General features: G+C 38.9%; 1 long non-coding RNA gene across 1 annotated transcript in view; it reads left to right on the top strand.

The window, feature by feature from the left end:
- LOC132513018 (uncharacterized) overlaps positions 1–18,834 on the top strand; it is a 28,409-nt gene extending 9,575 nt beyond the window's left edge. The window contains exons 4-6 of the long non-coding RNA XR_009538415.1: positions 4,772–4,884; positions 16,222–16,312; positions 16,513–18,834. This is a non-coding gene — a long non-coding RNA (uncharacterized LOC132513018). The remainder of the gene's footprint in view (positions 1–4,771; positions 4,885–16,221; positions 16,313–16,512) is intronic.
- Positions 18,835–25,687: the final 6,853 nt, after the last annotated feature.

Genomic DNA, 25,687 nt, shown 5'->3' with positions numbered 1-25,687 from the left:
CTGGATTGGACAAAATGCAATAAACTTCCCCAGTCTCCAACCACTAACCTTTATTCTTTTTCTGGTTGGCTGGGAGGAATACAAGTAATGATATATTCAGCAAACATATATTGAGAATATGTTAAATGCCAGGATCAATACTGCTTAAGTTATGTGCATTCTCTCTTTTACTCTTCACTACACTTTTATATGGTATGTACTTCCACTTCTAGTTCACAGATGGGGAAATAAATGTTTAGGGAAAATACATAACTCTGGTCAATTATCATGCAACCAGCAAGAAGTTTGAAGTCAGGTTTTTATTAAATATGTCTGTATATTGGATCTCTTTTTGAACAGGCCATTTTATTCCTGAACAATTTGTCATCCCCCTTCTAGCCATAAATGGGCACTTCTCACTTATAGGTCTAGGTATACAATATCCAAATGTAACAGCACCTTCAAATTAATGACATATCCCCATTCTATTACCCCATTTCTATCCTGGCACAAATCATGCTGAATTGGTGCCTGGATGAAGGGCAAATAATAGAATGAGACTCACCAAAAATTTAGTCTGCCTCCACCCCAAAAGGTTATTCTGTATGCCACAAGGAAGCTTTCCACAAAAGTCTGCTGTCCTATCCCAATATGATGGTTTTAAAGTTTGGTCAACTAGAAGTTCCTCTTTCCAAGGAATAGAAGTCTCCACACCTGATACTACTTACAACTGTGTGGCTCTTCCAGTGAAGAAAGATCTTAACTTAGTTCTCTGGGCCAGTATTGCTACATAGCATACCAGCTGTGGATCCACCTCATTACAGTGATACCAAATGAGGAGCCACTACAGGATCTGGGATGACAATGCCTATGACTCTCAACATAATAAACAGGCAGCCCCAGCACACCAGGGACTATATGCCAAAGGCCCAAAGTTGTGGAACATTCTAGTTCTGCTTGTTCTTGCTGTGCCTTATTTGGCTCATGGTTTGGATGTGGGATTCCACCACTTCAGCTCAATGCCAAACTGCTTGGGCTCCTTTTTCTCCTACTTGTTTGAAGTGTTCAGTCAGTTCACCGTTTCCCCATAAGAAGTTACTCCGTAACACCTGGAGGGCAAAAGGCAACTATTCAGCCACTTTTGTAATATTTTTCCAAATGTAAAACTTTGCTTTAAAGTCTTAAAGGTAGCTCAGGATTCATGTCAGGAGCTCCTAGTCCCCCTGCCCCACTAGGCTCCTTACAGGTATCACCCACAAGCCAGTAATGGACAAGGACACAGACAACAAACCATCACCTCAGAAATGATGCCCTCAGCCCAGCAGCCCAGCACTTTCAAGATGATGACCTCTGCCCAGTAGATGAACACATCTCAAATGATGATCTCAGCACAACTTGGTAGTCCTAGCCTTGACATTGACACTGCAAGATGTCCTGCCAACACAGTCCAATGCCAAAACCCACCAAATAAAGTTTCTGACCAGGCTCACCTTCTCTGTCTCCAGACTCAACCCTTGGCTCTTCCACCCCACCTATATACCCACCTGGATCCCCTATAATTTCCCTAACTGCCCTCTCTTCTCTCTCCTCCTACCTTATCCCTCAATTTCAATCTATTCAGGCCTCTGTTCCCTACCTAGATGATGCCAGTGCCACCATGGTTATTGTCAAATGCTTAAATGAAGATCCTACCCATCCTGCTTACCTACATCTCTATGATTTCATATCCTCTCTTATAACATGTAAGAATACCTTGCAAGGAACTAAAGCCTATTGGCAGGCCCCATTATCTATCCTGCTGCATCAAAGAACTCCTTGCAGATTATTTAGATTTGTTCTTGGCCCACTCTTTTCCATCTCCATGCACTGCCTTCTTGGTGTAAACTAGCACCCTCTAAGTTAGCTGATTTATTCCTACTGGTGCCACACCATTCTCCTCTTGGGTACCTAAAACCTGAATTGGGATCCTCACCTCCACTATCTCTTCACAAAGGCCTAAAACTCTACCTACTACTATGCATAGCAGTTGGGACCTGGCCATGATTACTGTACCTATAATTGTTCCCACATCATTTTCCATTGTGACCCCCACAACTGCAGTAGCTATGATTTTCCCTTGTCCAACAACCCACACTTCACTCTCCACTATCTCGCAGTCATCATTCCCACTTCCTCCTTTCTTTGACTTGCTGGAAAATATTTATGCAACATGTTACCTAAGAGCTAAACCTCTAATAATGCTGGACCTGCTACCTGGTGCTCCAGCCTGGACAACCACTTATACAACTAACCCCTGTCCCCTTGGAGGTGTTTGATGTCCATATTGACTACTCATCATTTTCTCCTCATCTGGCACCCCTGCATTTCTTCCCAGCATTCCCTTGCCCTCATTAAATTTCCCTTCATTGGGCTTCCCTGGTGGCTCAGTGGTTGGGGGTCCGCCTGCTGGTGCATGGGATGCAGGTTCGTGCCCCGGTCCGGGAGGATCCCGCATGCCGTGGAGTGGCTGGGCCTGTGAGCCATGGCGGCTTAGCCTGTGCGTCCGGAGCCTGTGCTCTGCAGCGCGAGGGGCCACAACAGTGAGAGGCCCGCGTACCGAAAAAAAAAAATTCCTTCATGGACCGTATATCCTTCCTGTCTCCCACCATCAATCAATATTATACACAGCCATGTCCCTCCATTAAGACTATTTGATCCTCAAATGTCTGCACTGATCTAAATTTTCCCATCAGAAATCCCACTCTCCAAGCCCCCTTGGGCTACTGGTTCTCCTGTGGTACCACTCCTGTTCAGTAGGGTAGCATATTCTACTCCTCCATTCCTCCCCCTTCTGCCTTATGCACCTTGACCTTTGTTTTATGCATATTTAGTCTCTGGTCTCATTATATCTAATTAGAAAATCAACTTCTCTTATCTAGCCTTCCCACAAAAAGTAGCAGCAAATTATCTTTTTACCTATTATATTGGGCCTCTTCAAAACCTTTGGTATAACAGGCACAAATTTAGGTATTTTCAATTTATTAACACAAACTCAATCCATATAGGCCACCCAGACAATGGCATCACTCCTAGAAGACCATGTATATCAAGCAGCTCAAGCCTTAGAAGCCCTTAATGTGGCATAAATCTCTCTAGCTCCTATGGTAACTGATTAAAAGTTAGCATTGGACTACTTACTGCCATATCAAGGTGAAGTTTGTGCCTTAAATATGGGCCAATAGTACAGGAAAGATCTTTGGAATATTCCAACAGATAGAGAAAACCAAGTAATAAATATTACAAAAGTACTCTAAGATTTTTCAGCACAGGGAGATCAGCTAGGTGCTTTGTGACCGCCTGGAGGGGTGGGATAGGGAGGGTGGGAGGGAGGGAGACGCAAGCGGGAAGAGATATGGGAATATATGTATATATATAACTGATTCATTTTGTTGTGAAGCTGAAACTAACATACCATTGTAAAGCAATTATACTCCAATAAAGATGTTAAAAAAATATATAATCCATCACATCAACAGAATATAGAAAAAATTGTATGATCATATCAATAGATACAGAAAAAGCATTTGACAAAATCCAACACCAATTCATGATAAAAGTACTCAGCAAACTAGGAATTAGGGAAACTGCCTGAAAAAAAAAAAAAGTACTCTAAGAGATTCCCTGGGCCCTGGTTGATTTCTTCTCCTGAATTTCTCCTTCTGCCTGCAGTGAAGGTGCTGGCTGTACTATCTTTCAGGGAGTTATAATAATTGCTGATCTGATTATTTTGAGTTGGTTTTGCAAATTTGATCTCTCTCAAGCATACGTTTATCTACAGGAAATGTGGTAGGTTGCTGTGCTAACTCAGACCTCAGGAAAAAATTTGTATCCTAACTGATGTTTGATTTAGTACCAGTGACCTCTAGGCCACATTTCCTATTTGTGTCTGTTGCCTCCTTCAGCATCCTAATAAGGCTCACCCTGCCTACACACATACTCCACAAGCTCTTGCACCCTCTTGATGCCTCTTTTAAACTTTATGCTAATAGCTGTCTCTTAAATTTCATGCCAGTTGGGATTCCATATTTTTTAATTGAAGTATAGTTGATTTACAATATTATATTAGTTTTTAGCTGTACAACATAGTGAGTGATTTGGTATTTTTACAGATTATACACCATTTAAAGTTATTATGAAATATTGCTATATTCCCTGTGCTGTACATTATATCCCTGTATCTTATTTATTTTATACCTAGTAGTTTGTACTTCTTAATCTCCTTCCCCTATCTTGCCCTTCCCTCCATCCTTCTCCCCTCTGGTAATGACTAGTTATAAAATGCCCATGCACTTGCCTCTCTCTCTATCTCTCTCTCCCTCTCTCCCCCCAGACATTTTCCCAAAACAACCATCTTCCTAGCATCTTGCCTCAGAATTTCCCCACTTGTGTGAGTAACACATCTTTCTTTGATAGTACCAAAGAATTACTGTCTTGATTTTCAGTATCTGAACCTAATATTTTCAGGCAAGGAGGTTTTATTTTTTAAATATTTATCTATTTATTTACTGAGGTAACATTGGTTTATAACATTACATAGTTTCATGTGTACAACATTATATTTCTACCTCTGTATACACTACAGTGTGCTCACCACCAAAAATTTAGTTTCCATCCATCAGCATATAGTTGATCCCCTATACTCATTTTGCCCTCCCCACCCCTTCCCCTCTGGTAACCACTACTCTGTTCTCTGTATCTATGTTTTTTTTTTTTTTTGGTTTGTTCATTTATTTTTTTTGTTTGTTTTTTATAGATGTCACAGTCGAGATGGTATAACAAGATGGTTTATTTACCCTCCACAACAGCCAAAACAATCAGGATAGGCTGTTCTTCCTCCAACTTGTTTGAGTCTGCCTAGGCAAGCAGGTACACATGCCCAGCTGAATCCTACACGAGGCCTCTGCTCCCACCCACTGTCCCCAGGCTTCATTCTATATCATTCAATGCAACATATCTGAAAAGGGAGACCACCACCATTTCACATGCACATTTATTTAAGCAATAGGGCAGAGGATGAAGAAATGGAGATGGGAACTCTGAGAAACAATGAATACATTATAATCTGAAAAATCTGTCTTTCTTGGAGAGGAAAACCAAATTGGGGGGGAATTCTGTCCTTTTGGAGAGAAAAGACAAAAACAGGGGAAAGACTTTTGCTGTGATATAAGCAAATTCATCCATTTAATTCAACACACACTTACTAAATATCCTCTATGTTCCAGGAATTGTACTAGATGTTTGAGAAAGAAAGGTGAATAAGAGAGCATACTCCTTGACCTTAGGGAGTTTATAGTCTGATGGAGTAGGCAGACAAGTAATCAGGCTTAAGATACATGTAAAGAGTGCTACGAGGATATTCCAGGATGAAAGGAGAGAGATCCCTGTTGGGTAATTAACTGAATATAGGGGATTCAGTGAGGCTTCACAGAGAAGTGACTTCTAAACTGGGGTTTAAGGATGAAAAAGAGTGGAACAGTTTGAGGGTATTTTAGACATAATATTTCAGAATTCAAAACAGATGAGCATGCATGATGTCAGGGAGACATGGGAAATTATAGTCCATTCAAAGGTCAGTGGGTGATTGGATTCAGCTGAAGTATAGGGTGTACATAGAGAAGAAGCTAAAGAAGGAAATGTCAGGAGACAAATCATTAAGAGTCTTGGGTGGTATGCCAGGGGGTCTGGATTTTATTCTTTGGTTGGTGTGAGTTACTGAAGAGTTTAAAGCAGGGAAGTGATAGAATCAGGTTTGTTTTTGAGATATAGCATTTTGATAGCACTGTGGAGGACAATTTAATTAGGAGACGGGAAAGGCTGGTTAAAAGAATTTACCAGTGATCTGTATCCAGTGATACAGTTTTATTGATGCAAAAATAGCTAAAATTAAGGCACTGACAATAGGAATAAGGAAGAGTGAACAAATCCAAGTGATAATTAGGAGGTAGGAATTGGCAGCCAAGTGGATGAAGGAGAATGATAAGAAGTGATCAAAAATGACTTCCAACTTTCTGACTTGGACCACGTGGCTGTTTGTTAAGGTAGAAAATACCAGAGGGAAAGAAAGAGAGAGAAAGAGAAAGAAACAGTTTTGGTGGAAGAAGAGGAAAGAAAAAAAGGGGAAGACTTTACTTTTGTATGTCCAGTTTGATGAGCTCTGAAGAATGTCTTAGAAGCAACTGAGTGTGTGGGTCTACAATTTAGGAACAAGATCAGGAGGCTGAGATTTGTGAATCATCAGCCTATAGGTGGCCATTAAGGCTAAGGGCCCGACTGGGCTCATGTAACAAGCTTGCATAAAGTGAAATGAGAATGAGCTAACAATAAAGCCCACCACAGGAAAGGCTAATATATCAGGGGCAGTTAGAGAAATAAAGCCAACAAGGGCAATTGAGACGCACTAGGCACATTTCATGAGAATCACAAGAAAGTGGTGTCACAGAATCAAGGGTAGGAAGTATCAATTGATGAAGAGTTCAAATAAGGTAAAGACTGAAAAGTATCTGCTGGAATTAGCCTTGGTAAAGCCATTTTACTGGAGGGATGGGAGGCCTGCAGTCCACAGTAGGTTCAAGAAGGAATGGGAAGTAAAAACGTGGAGATAACTATAAGAGACAATTCTTCTTTAAAAAAATACTTGATTGTGAAAACAATGACCAAAGAATCTCCATCTTCTTTATTGACTGCAATGAAAAAGCCAGTGGATAGTGAAATGTCAAGGGAAGGAGAAAGGACAATTTAAGGAGGAAGGTCCTAATGTCACAGGAGGGCAGGGGAGTTTCAGAACACAGATGTATGATTTAGTTTTGAAAAAGGAGGTCTCTCATTCCACTAAACTTCTAGGGAAGATTGTAAGGATGAGTGGAGATACAGATATTGTCATGAGGGTAGGAGGATGAACTGTAGGGAATCACATGTTCTGGACTCTGTTTTCTCTGACAAGTAGATGATGTCATTTGATGAAAACAGAGGACTCAAGGACAGTAGTGAATGTCTGAAATAACTACTGAGTTAAAGGGGAGAGAGAGCCAATGAGGCACACATAGAAGCATTTCTTTTCTTTTTTTAAAATCAATCCATTGAAGCATTTCTGGTTAGCACTGAAGGCCAAGTTGAGACTGTAGAACTGGAGCTTGTAGAGGCACATGTGCTTGGAGATGTGCTATTAAGGAAAATAACTAAGGAAAGCTATGATTACCACCCTCAAGTGAAGTAGGGAAAAATGGAAAGTTAAATAAAATTGGTTCAAATGCTGCCAAACAAGCGGGTGGAATGGTCAAGAATGATAGAGGGTTTAGTGCATTGACAAGAAAGTGGTTAAAGTTATGAACTGGCAAGATAAGGAAAGATATGCAGACGGGAGATTGCTGATAGAGAAAATAGAATGTCAAATACTTGAGGTCTCTATGAGATCATACACTAACTTTAGTGGAAAGAAAGGAAAGATAGGTGAAAAGGTAGGAAGTGGTAATCAGAAAGTAGCACTAGAGTTTAAAATGTCAGAAGTATAGAAGTTATGAATTATGACTGTGTCCAGGATGTGGCCATGAGAGGGTATGCCTGGTATGGAAGAAAGGGGAAGACAACTGGAATTGAGTAAACCAAGAATCCGTGAAGTTAGGGAGTTAGTTGACTTGTATAAGCAGATATTGAAGGCAGTGAAGATGAGATGGATAGGATAGATAGTAAGGACATGAACATAAGGAAAATGACCAAGGGCTAGCAGACAGTAATGATCAAGAAGGGTAGCTGATTATATAAAATCAGATGGCATGAGTGGAAGTTTTTATATGCGGGTATAAAAATAATGCGTTCGAAGTGGCAACTGGGTCTCAGAGACATCTCTAGGAATGTAGTATCGGGGCTTGAAAGAACTATCAACTTTCCCATAGAAGCTGCAAGAAAAGGAAATGTCCTCAAATGAGAGCCGAGTTTCAATTGCAAGAATTCTTCCAAGAGATGGAGATTACATGCAATAGACAGGGTTCAGAGGACGGGAAGTATTCTGGGTATAAAAGTATGAGAAACTGGAAAAGCTAACATTACAGGCAGAGGTAACAGATATGGGGTATGCTGGGACCACCTGACTTCAAAATCAGGAACAAGTGTGGTCTCAGGGGTGTAGAATAAAAAAGCAGATAGAAGAGGGCTTTGCTGAAATTTTTGGAGATCTCAGAAGAATTTCTAGTTTAGAGTATCATACTAACTGAGTCAACTGATCCCAAGACCCTCGCTACTAGCAGAGACACAAAAGCAGTCTGCCAGAAAATGGGGAGATGTTGTCTACAATTTTAAAAATATACTTACTCAGTTGTACAGTGGACCTGAGTAGATGATTCCTTCTGGAAAAAAGACCAGCAGCTCCTTAAGGAGTGAAAAGAATTGGGGAGGGGTGCAGTGGAAGAAATTATGTAGAAGTAATATATTTTTTAAACATTTTTATTGGAGTATAATTGCTTTACAATGGTGTGTTAGTCTCTGCAGTATAACAAAGTGAATCAGCTATACATACACATATATCCCCATATCTCTTCCCTCTTGCATATCCCTCCCTCCCACCCTCCCTATCCCACGCCTCTAGGTGGTCACAACGCACCGAGCTGATCTCCCTGTGCTATGCGGCTGCTTCCCACTAGCTATCGATTTCACATTTGGTAGTGTATATATGTCCACGTCACTCTCTCACTTTGTCCCAGCTTACCTTTCTCCCTCCCCGTTTCCTCAAGTTCATTCCCTAGTAGGTCTGGGTCTTTATTCCCGTCCTGCCCCTAGGTTCTTCATAACCATTTTTTTTTTAGATCCCATATATATGTGTTACGACATTTGTTTTTCTCTTTCTAAATTAATTCACTCGTATGACAGACTGTAGGTCCATCCACCTCACTACAAATAACTCAGTTTCATTCCTTTTATGGCTGAGTAATATTCCACTGTATATATGTGCCTCATCTTCTTTATCCATTCATCTGTCGATGGACACTTTGGTTGCTTCCATGTCCTGGGTATTGTAAATAGAGCTGCAATGAACATTTTGGTACATAACACTTTTTGAATTGTGGTTTGCTCAGGGTATATGCCCAGTAGTGGGATTGCTGGGTCGTATGGTAGTTCTATTTTTAGTTTTTTAAGGAACCTCAATACTGTTCTCCATAGTGGCTGTATCAATTTACTTTCCAACCAACAGTGCAAGAGGGTTCACTTTTCTCCACAGCCCCTCCAGCATTTATTGTTTGCAGATTTTTTCATGATGGCCATTCTGACTGGTGTGAGGTGATACCTCATTGTAGTTTTTATTTGCATTTCTCAAATGATTAGTGATGTTGAACATCCTTTCATGTGTTTGTTTGCAATATGTGTAGCTTCTTTGGAGAAATGTCTGTTTAGGTCTTCTGTTCATTTTTGGATTGGGTTCTTCGGGTTTTTTGATATTGAGCTGCATGAGCAGCTTGTAAATTTTGGAGATTAATCCTTTGTCAGTTTGCTTCATTTGCAAATATTTTCTCCCATTCTGAGGGTTGTCTTTTCGTTTTGTTTGTGTTTTCCTTTGCTGTGCAAAAGCTTTTAAGTTTCGTTAGGTCCCATTTGTTTATTTTTGTTTTTAATTCCATTTCTGTAGGAGGTAGGTGAAAAAGGATCTTGCTGTGATTTATAAAATAGAGTGTTCTGCCTATGTTTTCCTCTAAGAGTTTTATAGTGTCTAGCCTTACATTTAGATCTTTAATCTATTTTGAGTTTATTTCTTTTTTTTTTTGAGTTTATTTCTGTGTATGGTGTTGGCGAGTGTTCTAATTTCATTCTTTTACATGTAGCTGTCCAGTTTTCCCAGCACCACTTATTGAAGAGGCTGTTTTCTCCATTGTATATTCTTGCCTCCTTTATCAAATTAAAGTGACCATACGTGCATGGATTTATCTCTGGGCTTTCTCTCCTGTTCCACTGATCTGCATTTCTGTTTTTGTGCCAATACCATACTGTCTTGTAGCTTTGTAGTATAGTCTGCACTCAGGGAGCCTGATTCCTCCAGCTCCATTTTTCTTCCTCAAGATTGCTTTGGCTATTCGGGGTCTTTTGTGTTTCCATACAAATTGTGAAATTTTTTGTTCTAGTTCTGTGAAAAATGCCAGTGGTAGTTTGATAGGGATTGCATTGAATCTGTAGATTGCTTTAGGTAGTATAGTCATTTTCACAGTGTTGGTTCTTCCAATCCAAGAACGTGGTATATCTCTCCATCTGTTTGTACCATCTTTAATTGCTTTCATCAGTGTCTTATAGTTTTCTGCTACATGTCTTTTGTCTCCTTAGGAACATGTATTCCTAGGTATTTTATTCCTTTTGTTGCAATGGTAAATGGGAATGTTTTCTTAATTCCTCTTTCAGATTTTTCATGATTAGTGTAAGTGAATGCAAGAGATTTCTGTTCATTAATTTTGTATCCTGCTACTTTACCAAATTCATTGATTAGCTCTAGTAGTTTTCTGGTAGCAACTTTAAGATTCTCTATGTATAGTATCATGTCATCTGCAAACAGTGACAGTTTTACTTCTTTTCCTATTTGTATTCCTTTCATTTATTTTCTTCTCTGATTGCCGTGGCTAGGACTTCCAAAACTATGTTGAGTAACAGTGGTGAGAGTGGACATCTTGTCTTGTTCCTGATCTTAGAGGAAATGCTTTCAGTGTTTCACCATTGAGAATGATGTTTGCTGTGTTTTTGTCATATATGGCCTTTATTATGTTGAAATAGGTTCCCTCTATGCCGACTTTCTGGAGAGTTTTTATCATAAATGGGTGTTGAATTTTGTCAAAAGCTTTTCCTGTATCTATTGAGATGATCATATGTTTTTTATTCTTCAGTTTGTTAATATGGTGTATCACATTGATTGACTTATGTGTATTGAAGAATCCTTGCATTTCTGGAATAAACCCAACTTGATCATGCTGTATGATCCTTTTAATGTGCTGTTGGATTCTGTTTGCTAGTATTTTGTTAAGGATTTTTGCATCTATTTTCATCAGTGCTATTGGCCTGTAGTTTTCTTTCATTGTGAAATCTCTGTCTGGTTTTGGTATCAGGGTGATGGTGGCCTTGTAGAATGAGTTTGGGAGTGTTCCTCCTTCTGCTATATTTTGGAGGAGTTTGAGAAGAATAGGTGTTAGCTCTTTTCTAAATGTTTGATAGAATTCACCTGTGAAGCCATCTGGCCCTGCATTTTTGTTTGTTGGAAGATTTTAAATCACAGTCTCAATTTCAGTGCTTGTGATTGGACTGTTTATATTTTATATTTCTTCCTGGTTCTCTCTTGGAAGGTTGTGCTTTTCTAAGAATTTGTCCATCTCTTCAAGGTTGTCCATTTAATTGGCATAGAGCTGCTTGTAGTAATCTCTCATGATCCTTTGTATTTCTGCCGTGTCAGTTGTTATTTCTCCTTTTCATTTCTAATCCTACTGATTTGAGTCTTCTCCCTTTTTTCCTTGATGAATTGGCTAATGGTTTATCAATTTTGTTTATCTTCTCAAAGAGCTAGCTTTTAGTTTTATTGATCTTTGCTATCATTTCCTTCATTTCTTTTTCATTTATTTCTGATCTGATCTTTATGATTTCTTTCCTTTTGCTAACTTTGGAGGTTTTTTGTTCTTCTTTCTGTAATTGCTTTAGGTGTAAGGTTAGGTTTTTTATTTGAGATGTTTCTTGTTTCTTAAAGTAGGATTGTATTGCTATAAACTTCCCTCTTAGAACTGTTTTGCTGCATCCCATAGGTTTTGGTCATTGTGTTTTCATTGTCATTTGTTTCTAGGTATTTTTTGACTTCCTCTTTGATTTCTTTAGTGGTCTCTTGGTTATTAAGTAGTGTATTGTTTAGCCTCCACGTGTTTGTAGTTTTTACAGATTTTATTCATGTAATTGATATCTAGTCTCATAGCATTGTGGTCAGAAAAGATGCCTGATACGATTTCAATTTTCTTAAATTTACCAAGGCTTGATTTGTGACCCAAGATATGATCTATCCTGGAGAATGTTCCATGAGCACTTGAGAAGAAAGTATACTCTGTTGTTTTGGATAGAATGTCCTATAAATATCAGTTAAGTCCATCTTGCTTAATGTATCATTTAAACCTTGTGTTTCCTTATATATTTTCATTTTGAATGATCTGTACTTTGGTGAAAATGTGGTGTTAAAGTCCCCTACTATGAATGTGTTACCGTCGATTTCCCCTTTTATGGCTGTTAGCATTTACCTTAAGTATTGAGGTGTTCCTATGTTGGGTGCATAAATATTTACAATTGTTATATCTTCTTCTTGGATTGTTCCCTTGATCATTATGTAGTGTCCTTCTTTGTCCTTGTAATAGTGTTAATTTTAAAGTCTACTTTTTCTGATATAAGAATTGCTACTCCCGCTTTCTGTTGATTTCCATTTGCATGGAATGTCTTTTCCATCCCCTCACTTTCAGTCTGTATGTGTCCCTAGGTCTGAAGTGGGTTTCTTGTAGACAGTATATATACGGGTATTGTTTTTTTTAATCCATTCAGCCAGTCTATATCTTTTGGTTGGAGCATTTAATCCATTTGTATTTAAGGTAGTTATCAATATGTATGTTCCTATTACCATTTTCTTAATTATTTTGGGTTTGTTATTGTAGGTCTTTTCCTTCTTTTGTGTTTCCTGCCTAGCGAAGTTCCTTTACCATTTGTTGTAAAGCTGGTTTGGTGGTGCTGAGTTCACTTAGCTTTTGCTTGTCTCTAAAGCTTTTAATTTCTCCTTCGAATCTGAATGAGATCCTTGCTGGGTAGAGTAATCTTGGTTGTAGTTTCTTCCTTTTCTTCACTTTAAATATGTCCTGCCACTCCCTTCTGGCTTGCAGAGTTTCTGCTGAAAGATCAGCTGTTAACCTTATGGGGATTCCCTTGTATGTTATTTGTTGTTTTTCCCTTGCTGTTTTTTATATTTGTATTTAATTTTTGATAGTTTGAATAATATGTGTCTTGTCACGTTTCTCCTTGGATGTATCGTGTATGGGACTCTCTGCACTTCCTGGATTGATTTGCTATTTTCTCTCCCATATTAGGGAAGTTTTCAACTATAATCTCTTCAATTTTTTTCTCATTCCCTTTCTTTTTCTCTTCTTCTTCTGGGACCCCTATAATTCGAATGTTGGTGCATTTAATATTGTCCCACAGGTCTCTGAGACTGTCCTTAATTCCTTTCACTCTTTTTTCTTTATTTTTCTCTGAAGTAGTTATTGCCACTGTTTTATCTTCCAGGTCACTTATCCATTCTTCTGCCTCAGTTATTCTGCTATTGATTCTTTCTGGAGAATTTTTAATGTCATTTATTTTGTTGTTCATCATTGTTTGTTTACTTTTTAGTCCTTCTAGGTCCTTGTTAAACATTTCTTGTATTTTCTCCATTCTATTTCCAAGATTTTGGATCATCTTTACTATCATTACTCTGAATACTTTTTCAGGTAGACTGCCTATTTCCTCTTCATTTGTTTGGTCTGGTGGGCTTTTAACTTGCTCTTTCATCTGCTCTGTGTTTCTCTGTCTTTTCATGTTGCTTAACTTACTCTGTTTGGGGTCTTCTTTTTGCAGGCTGCAGGTTCATAATTCCCCTTGTTTTTGGTGTCTTCCCCCAGTGGCTTATGTTGGTTCAGTGGGTTGTGTAGGCTTCCTGGTGGAGGGGACTAGTGCCTGTGTCCTGGTACATGGGGCTGGATCTCATCTTTCTGGTGGGCAGGTCTAAATTCGGTGGTGTGTTTTGGGGTGTGTGTCACCTTAGTATGATTTTAGGCAGCCTCTCTGCTAATGGGTGGGGTTGTGTTCCTGTCTTGCCAGTTGTTTAGCATAGCGTGTCCAGCACTGTAAATTGCTGGTCGTTGAGTGGAGTTGGGTCTTGGTGTTGAGATGGAGATCTCTGGGAGATTTTTGCCGTTTGATATTATGTGGAGCTGGGAGATCTCTGGTGGACTAATATCCTGAATTCGGCTCTCCCACCTCAGAGGCACAGGCCTGACATCCGGCCAAAGCATCAAGATCCTGTCATCCACATGGCTCAGAATAAAAGGGAGAAAAAAGATAGAAAGAAAGAAAAATAAATAAAATTAAATTAAAAGTTATTAAAATAAAAAATAATTATTAAAAATAAAAAAATTAAAAAGTAATAAAAAACAAGAAAGAAAGAAGAGAGCAACTAAACCAAAAAACTAATCCACCAATGATATGAAGTGCTAAAAACTATACTAAAAACAAAAGAGAACAAAAAAAACCGGGCAGACAGAACGCTAGGACAAATTGTAAAAGCAAAGCTATAGAGACATAATTTCACGCAGAAGCATACACATACACACTCACAAAAAAAGAAACAGAAAACAATATATATATCGTTGCTCCCAAATCCACCACCTCAAATTGGGGTGATTTGTTGCCTATTCAGGTATTCCACAGATGCAGGGTACATCAGGTTGATTGTGGAGATTTAGTCCGCTGCCCCTGAGGCTGCTGGGAGAGATTTCCCTTTCTCTTCTTTGTTTGTACAGCTCCTGGGGTTCAGCTTTGGATTTGGACCCGCCTCTGCATGTAGGTCGCCTGAGGGCGTCTGTTCTTCGCTCAGACAGCACGAGGTTAAAGTAGCAGCTGATTCCGGGGCTCTGGCTCACTCAGGCTGGGGGGAGGGAGGGGTATAGAATGCGGGGCAAGCCTGTGACAGGGGCCGGTGTGACACTGCAACAGCCTGAGGCGTGCCGTGTGTTCCCCTGGGGAAATTGTCCCTGGATCAGGGGAGCCTGGCAGTGGCGGGCTGCACAGGCTCCCGGGAGGCGAGGTGTGGAGAGTGACCTGTGCTTGCACACAGGTTTCTTGGTGGCGGCAGCAGCAGCCTCATCATTTCATGCCCCCGTCTCTGGGGTCCCTGCTAATAGCCGCGGCTCCGGCCCGTCTCTGGAGCTCTTAATCCCCTCTCCTCACGCATCCCGAAACAAAGAGGCAAGAAAAAGCCTCTTGCCTCTTCGGCAGGTACAGACTTTTTCTCGGACTCCCTCCTGGCTAGCTGTGGCGCACTAGTCCCCTTCAGGCTGTGTTCACGCAGCCAACCCCAGTCTTCTTCCTGGGATCCGACCAAAGCCCGAGCCTCAGCTCCCAGCCCCCACCCACCCAGGCGGATGAGCTGACAAGCCTCTCGGGCTTGCGCGTGCTAGTCGGCACTGATCCTCTGTGCGGGGGAATCTCTCCACTTTGCCCACTGCACCCCTGTTGCTGCGCTCTCCTGTGTGGCTCCAAAGCTTCCCCCTAGAAGTAATATTTGTTCAATGGAAACACTGAACTTTGTTGGCGACCTATGATATGGGCTAAAATGATAAAGCCCACCTTGGGATACATAATCTTATAAAACCCCGGAAAGTCAACTCTGCTGCCTCAACTGGTACCCTTAATCATCATACATGTGTACTTCTAAGGTTTTCCTTCAGCTTCACCCCTGATCAGACCCATAATCATCCAAGGCAGTCTGCAGAAGAGTCTTAGATATGAAAAGTGTCCAAATAGCTCTCATATAATTTTTAAAAACCCACAAAGCTTGATGGAAAAGGTGGGTGTGGGGAGACAATATCTTGCTTCAAGTGATATTTCTGGAATTATTTTTGAGATCTAGACTTTAAAATGAATCTTCTGGAAGATTAGGATGAGCACCCACTCACTTCTGCCAAAGCCTCACTTAGAAAAGGTTTCAGTACTCTTAGCAAAACCTAAATGGCACAAAACAACCCCCTCATCATAACTCCATGTTAATCTAAGGAAATTAGACATCATCCATCCTGCTGCGCAAGGCTCTGTGACTTGCAAATCAAAACAGAGACTGGCAAAGGAAAACGAGTAAAAGACAGGAAAGACCAGCAGTCCATTAAATACACACAAGATATGGATGAGAATCTGGACTTATCGTTACCCTGTCACTTTCAGCTCATGGATTACTACTACTTAATATCTGCCCCTCCACCCAACACAAACATTAATACACCTTCTTTTCCACACTACCTCTCTCTGATGGTTGTTTCTACTTTTCTCAAGAATTCTTGTAACAGATTAAGATACTGGGACTTATACAGAGCTTTATAACAGTAATAGCTAGTGTTTGTTAGGGGCTTCCCATACATTAATTATATCACACAACAATTTAATTCAAAAATACTAATGTTATCCCCATTTTTTCAGATGTGGAAGCTGAGAGATCAATTTTCCCAAAGCCACACAGCTAAGTGGCACTATTAAGTGATGGAGCCAAGATTATCATGCAGATATCCAGGTTGTAGCTCCTAAATCACTGTACAACTGTGACTTTTAAACCTGCTTTTAATGGGAATTGCAAAAAGACAGCATAATATACTGTTTATAATGCTCTTTCTCCTTATAACTTTTTGTTAAGAAGATGCATTACTAATAAAATCACACAATTTTAGTGCAAAAATAGATGGTAACAATCCTTTTTTGTCACTCCTTTTACAGACAGAGAAAATGAGATTGCCAGAGGAAAAGTGACTAGCCCAATAACATAGAGCTCATTAGTGACAGAACTGAGAATCTAACCCATGTCTTTCTTACTGCAAAATCTCACTACCATCCACAAGGTGTTTCCTCCAGTGGCCTACTGCAGTGAGTGCAAGTCCATCAATAGTAACTTCCTTTGCTATAGGTTTTGTGTTAAGCCGTCTTTTTTTCTTTTATTGAAGTATAGTTGATTTACAATGTTGTGTTAGTTTCAGGTATTTAAACCATCTGTCTCCATCACTCATTTGCACCAAGAGAAATCCTGCTATAAAATGTATTAGCTAAGCAATTAGTTGATGAGACATAGGAAAGTCATTTTTAATGAGGAGGAGGAAGAAAGGAAAGATCTACAACTAGAGAAAGGCAGGCCAGTGCAGACACAAGAGTTTCTGCCTCAGAAGTAAGGGAACAGAAGAAGGACACTGAATAACTGGAGAAATGAAATCTAAAGAAGTACTAAAGGGAGTACTGGGGTGCTGATAAAGGAAAGTACTCGCAGGTGGTAAAAACAAATCTCACTTACCCTTTACTATAATGAATAAAATTTCAAAAATGCTTTGCTATTTACAAAGTGCTTTATGTAAAGTAGTTCCTACAGAGCCTGCCTAGTAGGCATTTAATAAATGTTAGCTTTATTTATTTATTTATTTTGTGGTACGCGGGCCTGTCACTGTTGTGGCCTCTCCCGTTGCGGAGCACAGGCTCCGGACACGCAGGCTCAGCAGCCATGGCTCACGGGCCCAGCCACTCTGCGGCATGTGGGATCTTCCCAGACCGGGGCACGAACCCGTGTCCCCTTCATCGGCAAGCGGACTCTCAACCACTGCACCACCAGGGAAGCCCTGTTAGCTTTATTTTTATTTTCCTCCTGTATTTACATTCTTGAAAATATTTTGAGATATATCAGGGCAGGCAGTGTTGTGTCTAACAGCAGGCTGTGTCTTACACTGGAAAGAGAATGGACGTCAGAGCCTCCAGACAGGACTTGAATCCTGTTTCAATCACTTAGTTGGTGCTAAGCAGGTGAAAACACAATTCTATCCTGAGAAAGATATTCAGGTTATTTTTCCCCTGAATTTCAATTGTTTTTCCTGAAAATATTCTAGGGAGAGGGCTAAGATGCTTCTGAGAGCTCCCAACATACTGTTTCCAAATTCAGATGAAATCTTTATGGAAAAGAGGCGCCAGATTTGTGTTTTTACCTTCTCAGTGCTATCTTGGTAGTGCTTTCTTTTAGCTCTTTATCTAATAAACTCTCAAAGAAATGAACCTTCTCATATTAACTAACACCTTTGGCCAGAATGCAAGCTCACATGCCAATGTGAATACATAATGCAACAGAGGAAAATGGAAGAGAGAAGACATGAGTGCTGCATTTTACAATGTATAACTGTTGCTGGCTGACAGCTCATGTTTTTTAACCAAAAGCAAGTACTATTGCTTTATGTTGTCTCTAGAAAATGAAAGGGCTTTCTATGTGATTGTTAAGGGGAGAAGAAACTTTTCCAACCCCTTAAAATTAAGCTGGATCTCACTTTAAAGTAATCAAAGCAGAAGATGCTACCAAAATGATAGATGAGCTTCAGATTTTGAAAAGTCAAAGGATGGTTTGCCATAATTTCTGGCACCATATCTGATTCACTTGGTCTAGCTGTTCAGAGCACTGTGGTAAAAAGACTCAGTGGTAAAGAAAACCACGTTCAATTATTGATGCTACTATGGGTGTAGGAAGAAGTGGTTATACGGATGCCATATAGTTGCTGTATCTGGGATAGACACACTTATAAGTGACTGTCCAGGACCTATGATCATAACGTATATGTAACCATCTGATAAAAGAAATTTTTACATACTGAGATATAGTGAAGTCTTTCTGGCTTATGCATGATTTAACTTGAATTTTATGCCTGTTTGTGGCCTATCAAACATACGCTGTACATCTGCTTTAATTATTAAAGAAAAGGGCACACTGACAAGAAGTAAAGAATGTCCACGTTAAAAATAAAGATTAAATGCCCTTCTTTCTGGGATGCTAATTCTGGTACTGCTTTGATGATAAGACTTCCTTCCTAGCTGCCAAGGCCATACTGTACGTGCTGTGCTGTATGTGTATGTGCTTGTCTGTTTTTTTTAAACATTGAAGAAATGTATCTCTGACTTGTTTAATGTTCTTTGTTCTGACAAGATATAAAACTGTGCTAAAAACCCTGCTTCTCTGGATCAGTTTCTCAGAGTAATCTAAGAAGCAGGATTCCAGGTTAGCTCTCAGTTTGGCTCAAATAAAACTCTTTTCTATTCTTATTATTGATTGTTTATTGATTATTTTCACAAACACATCCATCATCCTCTTGTCATAGACTGAGACCTTCTCAATGCCTGGAGGTAGGAAAAGACCTCAGGAACAATGCTCAGAATAGGTAGCATGTAGATGTTTGTGTGGGAAAATGCTGGCTCCTCTGTCTACAGGCACTTCTAACATAATTTCACAACCCAGATGAGTCATCAGTCTTGTCTCCTATTGCTTGAGGGCAGATGATTATTTGAGCATATTTGAGCATCATGATGACATGGAGCACTCATTTTGTTTTACATGTGGGAATGTTCTGAAAGGATTTGGAAATCCCTACTCATATTTAACTAAGATATAGTGTAGGTGAAGTAAAAGGAGAGATAAAGCTGACATACCAGGGTGAGGAGTTTTCATGTAGTCCCGTATGCAAATATGGAATGACTTCTGAGAGATATGATAAATGCAATGTTTTAAAAAATAAATTGGCATTATAATAATAACAAACTCTATAAAGCATACTTGTACTACTTTATAAAAGTGTTGTGTGTGTGTGGTAATCCCACAACAACCCTAAGAATTAGATGTTACTAAAATTCTCATTTTTTTACAGGTGCGAAAACTAAAGCACAAAGAAATTAATTATTTTGCTCACTATCACAGGAAGAATAAGTGACACAGCCAGGATTTAAACCCAGGCAGTCCAGCTCCCCAGCCTGTGTTCCTAACCTTGACTGATTCCCAATCCTGAGTACAAATTAAACTCACCCAGAGAGCCATTAAAATATATTCATATCCCTACCCAAGACCAAGTAAAACAAATCTCTGGGAATGGGACTGTAGCATTTGTAGGTTTTAAAAGTGTCTAGTGGTTCTGATACACTGTGAGGTTTGAGATTAACTTTACTACACTCTGCTGCAAGTGGGCAAAATGAATTAGCATGTTTCTTTGTCTAAAGGAGAATAAAGTAGAATCTCTCAAACCTGCCCCTGCCCAGAGATGACCACAGTTAGACTTTTGGTGAACATTCTATGCATATACAGAAAAACGATACTTAAAATATGAAACAAACAGTATAGGGCAGTTACCAAACAGAACAGACACTGGTCATAAACAATAACTATTTTGTTGCCTTACCAGTGTATACTGGTTGAATTTTTAAAATTATATATATACACACATTAATATATATTGTAGATATTTTCCATGTCAATAAAAGAGATCTACATTATACTTTTTAATAGCTATATCATTTCTCACTTATGGAGTTGGCATACTTTATTTAACCAGTTCCCTATGTTCTTTTTTTTTTCTTATTAGAATTGGACTCAACAGCTCTTTAGATTCGCTGCACACATTGTTTTATAAATTCAGTCTCCCCAGACTACCAAAAAGTAACAAAAGAGCAGGCATTAGTTCCAATAGAATAGAAACAATCTTACTTTGTAGAGGAAATCAAAATCTTCCCTCACATTTTTGCTAGCTGCTGTAGGCCAGCCCTATAATTGGCATTCATCTTGCAGAAAATATATGAATCCTCTGGTCAGGACAGCTTGCTTTGGGGCCAGGTCTCTGAATGTAGGGGACAATATATTTGCTTTTCAGCTCATGCCACCCATTTTGGCTTCTATAAAGTTCCTGACTGTGCTTGAACTTTTGACTACCCTCTTTACCTTGTCTTTCTGTATTTTGGTCCTCCTTGAATTTCTTCAGCATGCCTACCTGTGCCTGACCTCAGGATTTCCCCATCACATGCGTCTATCAATCCCATGTCTTTTGCTTGCAGGCTTGGTTTCTGATTTGATCTTTGCCTTGACCTTTGGTTTGGGTTTGATTTCAGGTTTCCAGCTATTTCCCTGCCTGGATCACCATTGCCTGTACCCTTGATTTCTAGCCCATTCTTTACCATGTCTCAAACCTGTGGATGTCTGTAGTATTGTGTAAATAAAAATCCTGCTAACAATGCAGAGTATTCACCACAAAGTGTAGAAAGATTGATGTTTCATTTTTAATAAGCATCCAAGTTATGTGTGCATAGGCAGTTTGTAATATAAAACTATAAAGTCAGGGCATTTTCACATACATTTATATAGATAGATTGCAGCCATACATAACACATACTCTTCAGGTTTTATGGTATCCTTGTGTCTCCTATAAGAGGACTTAACAGGACAATTTGTATATATATATATTTTTTCATATAGTTCATCCTAAGTTCAGTTGAGAATTGAGATAGGTATTTGTTCTAGTTAATTACCTTCCCATAGGAATAGAAAATCCTCTCTTACCTCCTCTATAAGCAAATGGTTACAGCCTAAGACAAAGCTGGTTAAGCTATCAAGTGCCAGGAAGACTTTGCTAGGTGTTTACATTTCAAAGGGGATGAAATCCAGACCCTTGAAGAGAGTTATTTACATTCCAAAAGGTTAGATTACAGACTCTGGTTGAATTGGGTTTCCCAAAGAGTCTTAGAAGGAGAGGGCAAATGATCTATTTGCCCATTAAAAACAGAAACAATTATTTTTATCTACTCGTACAGTTAGCTCTGTCTTTGACAATACTGGGAATTCAGACCCAAAGAGCAGTTATGGGAGCTTCCTAAAAGGCAGTATAGAGCTGAAAAGACTCAGGAAACCTTATCTTCCAGATCTCATATTAACTCACTGAGCACTAGTAAACTAAGATTGCTCCTAAATTCTCCAACAGCATCCCGGAGCACACAAGTCTAGGAGCTGCCTACTTTCTACCAGTATTAGAGAATTAATTCATGCTCCTAAGACAACCAACTACTAGAAACTGGCTAATGTCTACAGAGAAAAACTAAATTCACTCAATAGAGTAATGATTTAGCCTTCTGTTAACTTGGATCATTTCTTTGTTTCAGACAAGTCTTTTCAATGAGTGTTTTTGCTTTCTTAAGTTCATTTGTACCAAGGCTATTTGTCAGAAGAGGTCATGCAGAGTGTTATGGTTGGTATTCCAGACATGCTCTTCACATCTGACAGTCTGCATGTTTACTTTAATACAACATCTCCTTGTAACCCAAGTACTAGATCTCAGAAATCACTCTTATTTATGATTACTGGTTGCTAGTCTCATCATCTTCAGATCTCAAAATTCTTAATGAACCTCTTGGCCATGCACTCAGGTCATTAATACAGATCTTGCTCAAATTTGTTGCAAGAGAACATATCACTTCGAGCTCTGGAAGTGAATCACAGTTTTAAGTCAATGGTCAACATTTTCAAACAACCTAACTGAGTGGTTGCAATTAACAGATTAATAAGCATACTTTACATAGATTATACAAAACAGGCTCCTCCTCTGAGAAGAGAGGGTTCCTATAGTTTGCTCCAGGTTTGAACAAGAGTGAAGGCTTACATTTCTTCTGATGCACGGACATGATTTAAAGGGCTCAGGCAGTGATAACTGGACTCTGATCAGATGCCTCAAAACTAATAGAAGGAAAACAGGGAGATGGGAACTGGGATCAAGGGGGAGAGGGGGAGGAGCCAAAGAAGGAGGAAGAAGGTTGTTTTCTCAAATTTGAGGAGTTGGCAAATATCTCCAATGTGGAATGCATGGGTGGAAGCTAGAAACAAATAGAAAAAAACCCATAAATGCCCTTAACACACAGAGGACAAACTAAAATTATTTACCATATCTGTATTTACATGTACATATATAAAGGAGTTCAGGGAAAAATTGATGCCAATTTAAAATTTCGAATGAGTCAGAGAGGTTTGCATTCTTTTTTTCTTTTTATTTATTTTTTATTTACTTATTAGTCATCCATCTTATACACATGAGTGTATACATGTCAATCCCAATCTCCCAATTCATCACACCATAAACCCCACCCCCCGGCGCTTTACCTGCTTGGTGTCCAAATGTTTGTTCTCTACTTCTGTGTCTCAATTTCTGCTCTGCAAACGGGTTCACCTGTACCATTTTCTAGGTTCCACATATATGTGTTAATATACGATATTTGTTTTTCTCTTTCTGACTTACTTCACTCTGTATGACAGTCTCTAGATCCATCCACGTCTCAACAAATGACCCAGTTTTGTTCCGTTTTATGGCTGAGTAATATTCCATAGTATATATGTGCCACATCTTTATCCATCCGTCTATTGATGGGCATTTAGGCTGCTTCCATGACCTAGCTATTGTAAATAGTGCTGCAATGAACACTGGGGTGCATGTGTCTTTTTCAATTATGGTTTTCTCTGGGTATATGCCCAGTAGTGGGATTGCTGGGTCATATGGTAATTCTATTTTTAGTTCTTTAAGGAACCTCTATACTGTTCTCCATAGTGGCTGTATTAAGTTACATTCCCACCAACAGTGCAAGAGGGTTCCCATTTCTCCACACCCTCTCCGGCATTTGTTGTTTGCAGATTTTATGATGATGCCCATTCTAATTGATGTGAGGTGATACCTTATTGTAGTTTTGATTTACATTTCTCTAATAATTAGTGATGTTGAGCAGCTTTTCATGTGCTTCTTATTCATCTGTATGTCTTTAAGGAGAAATGTCTATTTAGGTCTTCTGCCCATTTTTGGATTGGGTTTTTGTCTTTTAAATATTGAGCTGCATGAGCTGTTTATATATTTCAGAAATTAATCCTTTGTCTGATGATTCATTTGCAAGTATTTTCTCCCATTCTGAGGGTTGTCTTTTCATCTTGTTTATGGTTTCCTTTGCTGTGAAAAAGCTTTTAAGTTTCATTAGGTCCAATTTGTTTATTTTTGTTTTTATTTCCATTACTCTAGGAGGTGGATCAAAAAAAATCTTGTGATGATTTATGTCAAAGAGTGTTCTACCTATGTTTTCCTCTAAGAGTTTTATGGTGTCCAGTCTTATATTTAGGTCTCTAATCCATTTTGAGTTTATTTTTGTGTATGGTGTTAGGGAGTGTTCTAATTTCATTCTTTTACATGTAGCTGTCCAGTTTTCTCAGCACCACTTATTGAAGAGACTGTCTTTTCTCCATTGTATATCCTTGCCTCATTTGTCATAGATTAGTTGACCATAGGTGTGTGGTTTTATCTCTGGGCTTTCTCTCCTGTTCCATTGATCTATATTTCTGTTTTTGTGCCAGTACCATACTGTCTTGATGACTGTAGCTTTGTAGTATAGTCTGAAGTCCATGAGCCTGATTCCTCCAGCTCTGTTTTTTTCCCTCAAGACTGCTTTGGCTATTCGGAGTCTTTTGTGTCTCCATACAAATTTTAAGAATTTTAATTCTAGTTCTGTGAAAAATGCCATTGGTAAATTGATAGGGATTGCATTGAATCTGTAGATTGCTTTGGGTAGTACAGTCATTTTCACAATGTTGATTCTTCCAATCCAAGAACATGGTATATCTCTCCATCTGTTGGTATCATCTTTAATTTCTTTCATAAGTGTCTTATAGTTTTCTGCATACAGGACTTTTGTCTCCCTAGGTTTATCCCTAGGTATTTTATTCTTTTTCTTGCAATGGTAAATGGGAGTGTTTCCTTAATTTCACTTTCAGATTTTTCATCATTAGTGTATAGGAATGCAAGAGATTTCTGTGCATTAATTTTGTATCCTGCAAGTTTACCAAATTCATTGATTAGCTCTAGTAGTTTTCTGGTGGCATCTTTAGGATTCTCTATGTATAGTATCATGGCATCTGCAAACACTGAGAGTTTTATATCTTCTTTTCTAATTTGTATTCCTTTTATTTCTTTTTCTTCTCTGATTGCCATGGCTAGGACTTCCAAAACTATGTTGAATAAGAGTGGTGAGAGTGGACATCCTTGTCTTGTTCTTGATGTTAGAGCAAATGCTTTCAGTGTTTCACCATTGAGAATGATGTTTGCTGTGGGTGTGTCATATATGGCCTTTATTATGTTGAAGTAGGTTCCCTATATGCCCACTTTCTGGAGAGGTTTTATCATAAATTGGTGTTGAATTTTGTTAACAGCTTTTTCTGCATCTATTGACATGATCATATGGTTTTTATTCTTCAATTTGTTTATATGGTGTATCACATTGATTGATTTGCATATATTGAAGAGCCCTTGCACCTCTGAGATAAATCCCACTTGATCATGCTGTATGATCCTTTTAATGTGTTGTTGGAATCCGTTTGCTAGTATTTTCTTGAGGATTTTTTGCATCTATATTCATCAGTGATATTGGTCTGTAATTTTCTTTTTTTTTTGTTGTATCTTTGTCTGGTTTTGGTATCAGAGTGATGGTGGCCTCATAAAATGAGTTTGGGAGTGTTCCTTCCTCTGCCATTTTTTAGAAGAGTTTGAGAAGGATGGGTGTTAGCTCTGCTCTAAATGTTTGATGGAATTCACTTGTGAAGCCATCTGGTCCTGGGCTTTTGTTTGTTTGAAAATTTTTAATCACAGACTCAATTTCAGTGCTTGTGATTGGTCTGTTCATATTTTCTATTTCTTCCTGGTTCAGTCTTGGAAGGTTATACCTTTCTAAGAATTTATCCATTTCTTCCAGGTTGTCCATTTTATTGGCATAAAGTTGCTTGTAGTAGTCTCTTAGGATGCTTTGTATTTCTGCGGTGTCTGTTGTACCTTCTCCTTTTTCATTTCTAATTTTATTGATTTGAGTCCTCTCCCTCTTCTTCTTGATGAGTCTGGCTAATGGTTTATCAATTTGTTTATCTTCTCAAAGAACGAGCTTTTAGTTTTATTGATCTTTGCTATTGTTTTCTTTGTTTCTCTTTCAGTTATTTCTGCTGTGATCTTTATGATTTCTTTCCTTCTGTTAACTTTGGGTTTTGTTTTTTCTTCTTTCTCTAGTTGCTTTAGCTGTAACATTAGATTGTTTATTTGAAATTTTTCTT

Source organism: Lagenorhynchus albirostris, chromosome X (assembly GCF_949774975.1).
Source record: "Lagenorhynchus albirostris chromosome X, mLagAlb1.1, whole genome shotgun sequence".
Classification (NCBI taxonomy): domain Eukaryota; kingdom Metazoa; phylum Chordata; class Mammalia; order Artiodactyla; family Delphinidae; genus Lagenorhynchus; species Lagenorhynchus albirostris.
Note: the sequence above shows the minus strand (reverse complement) of the source record. Positions and strands in the feature narration are given on the sequence as shown.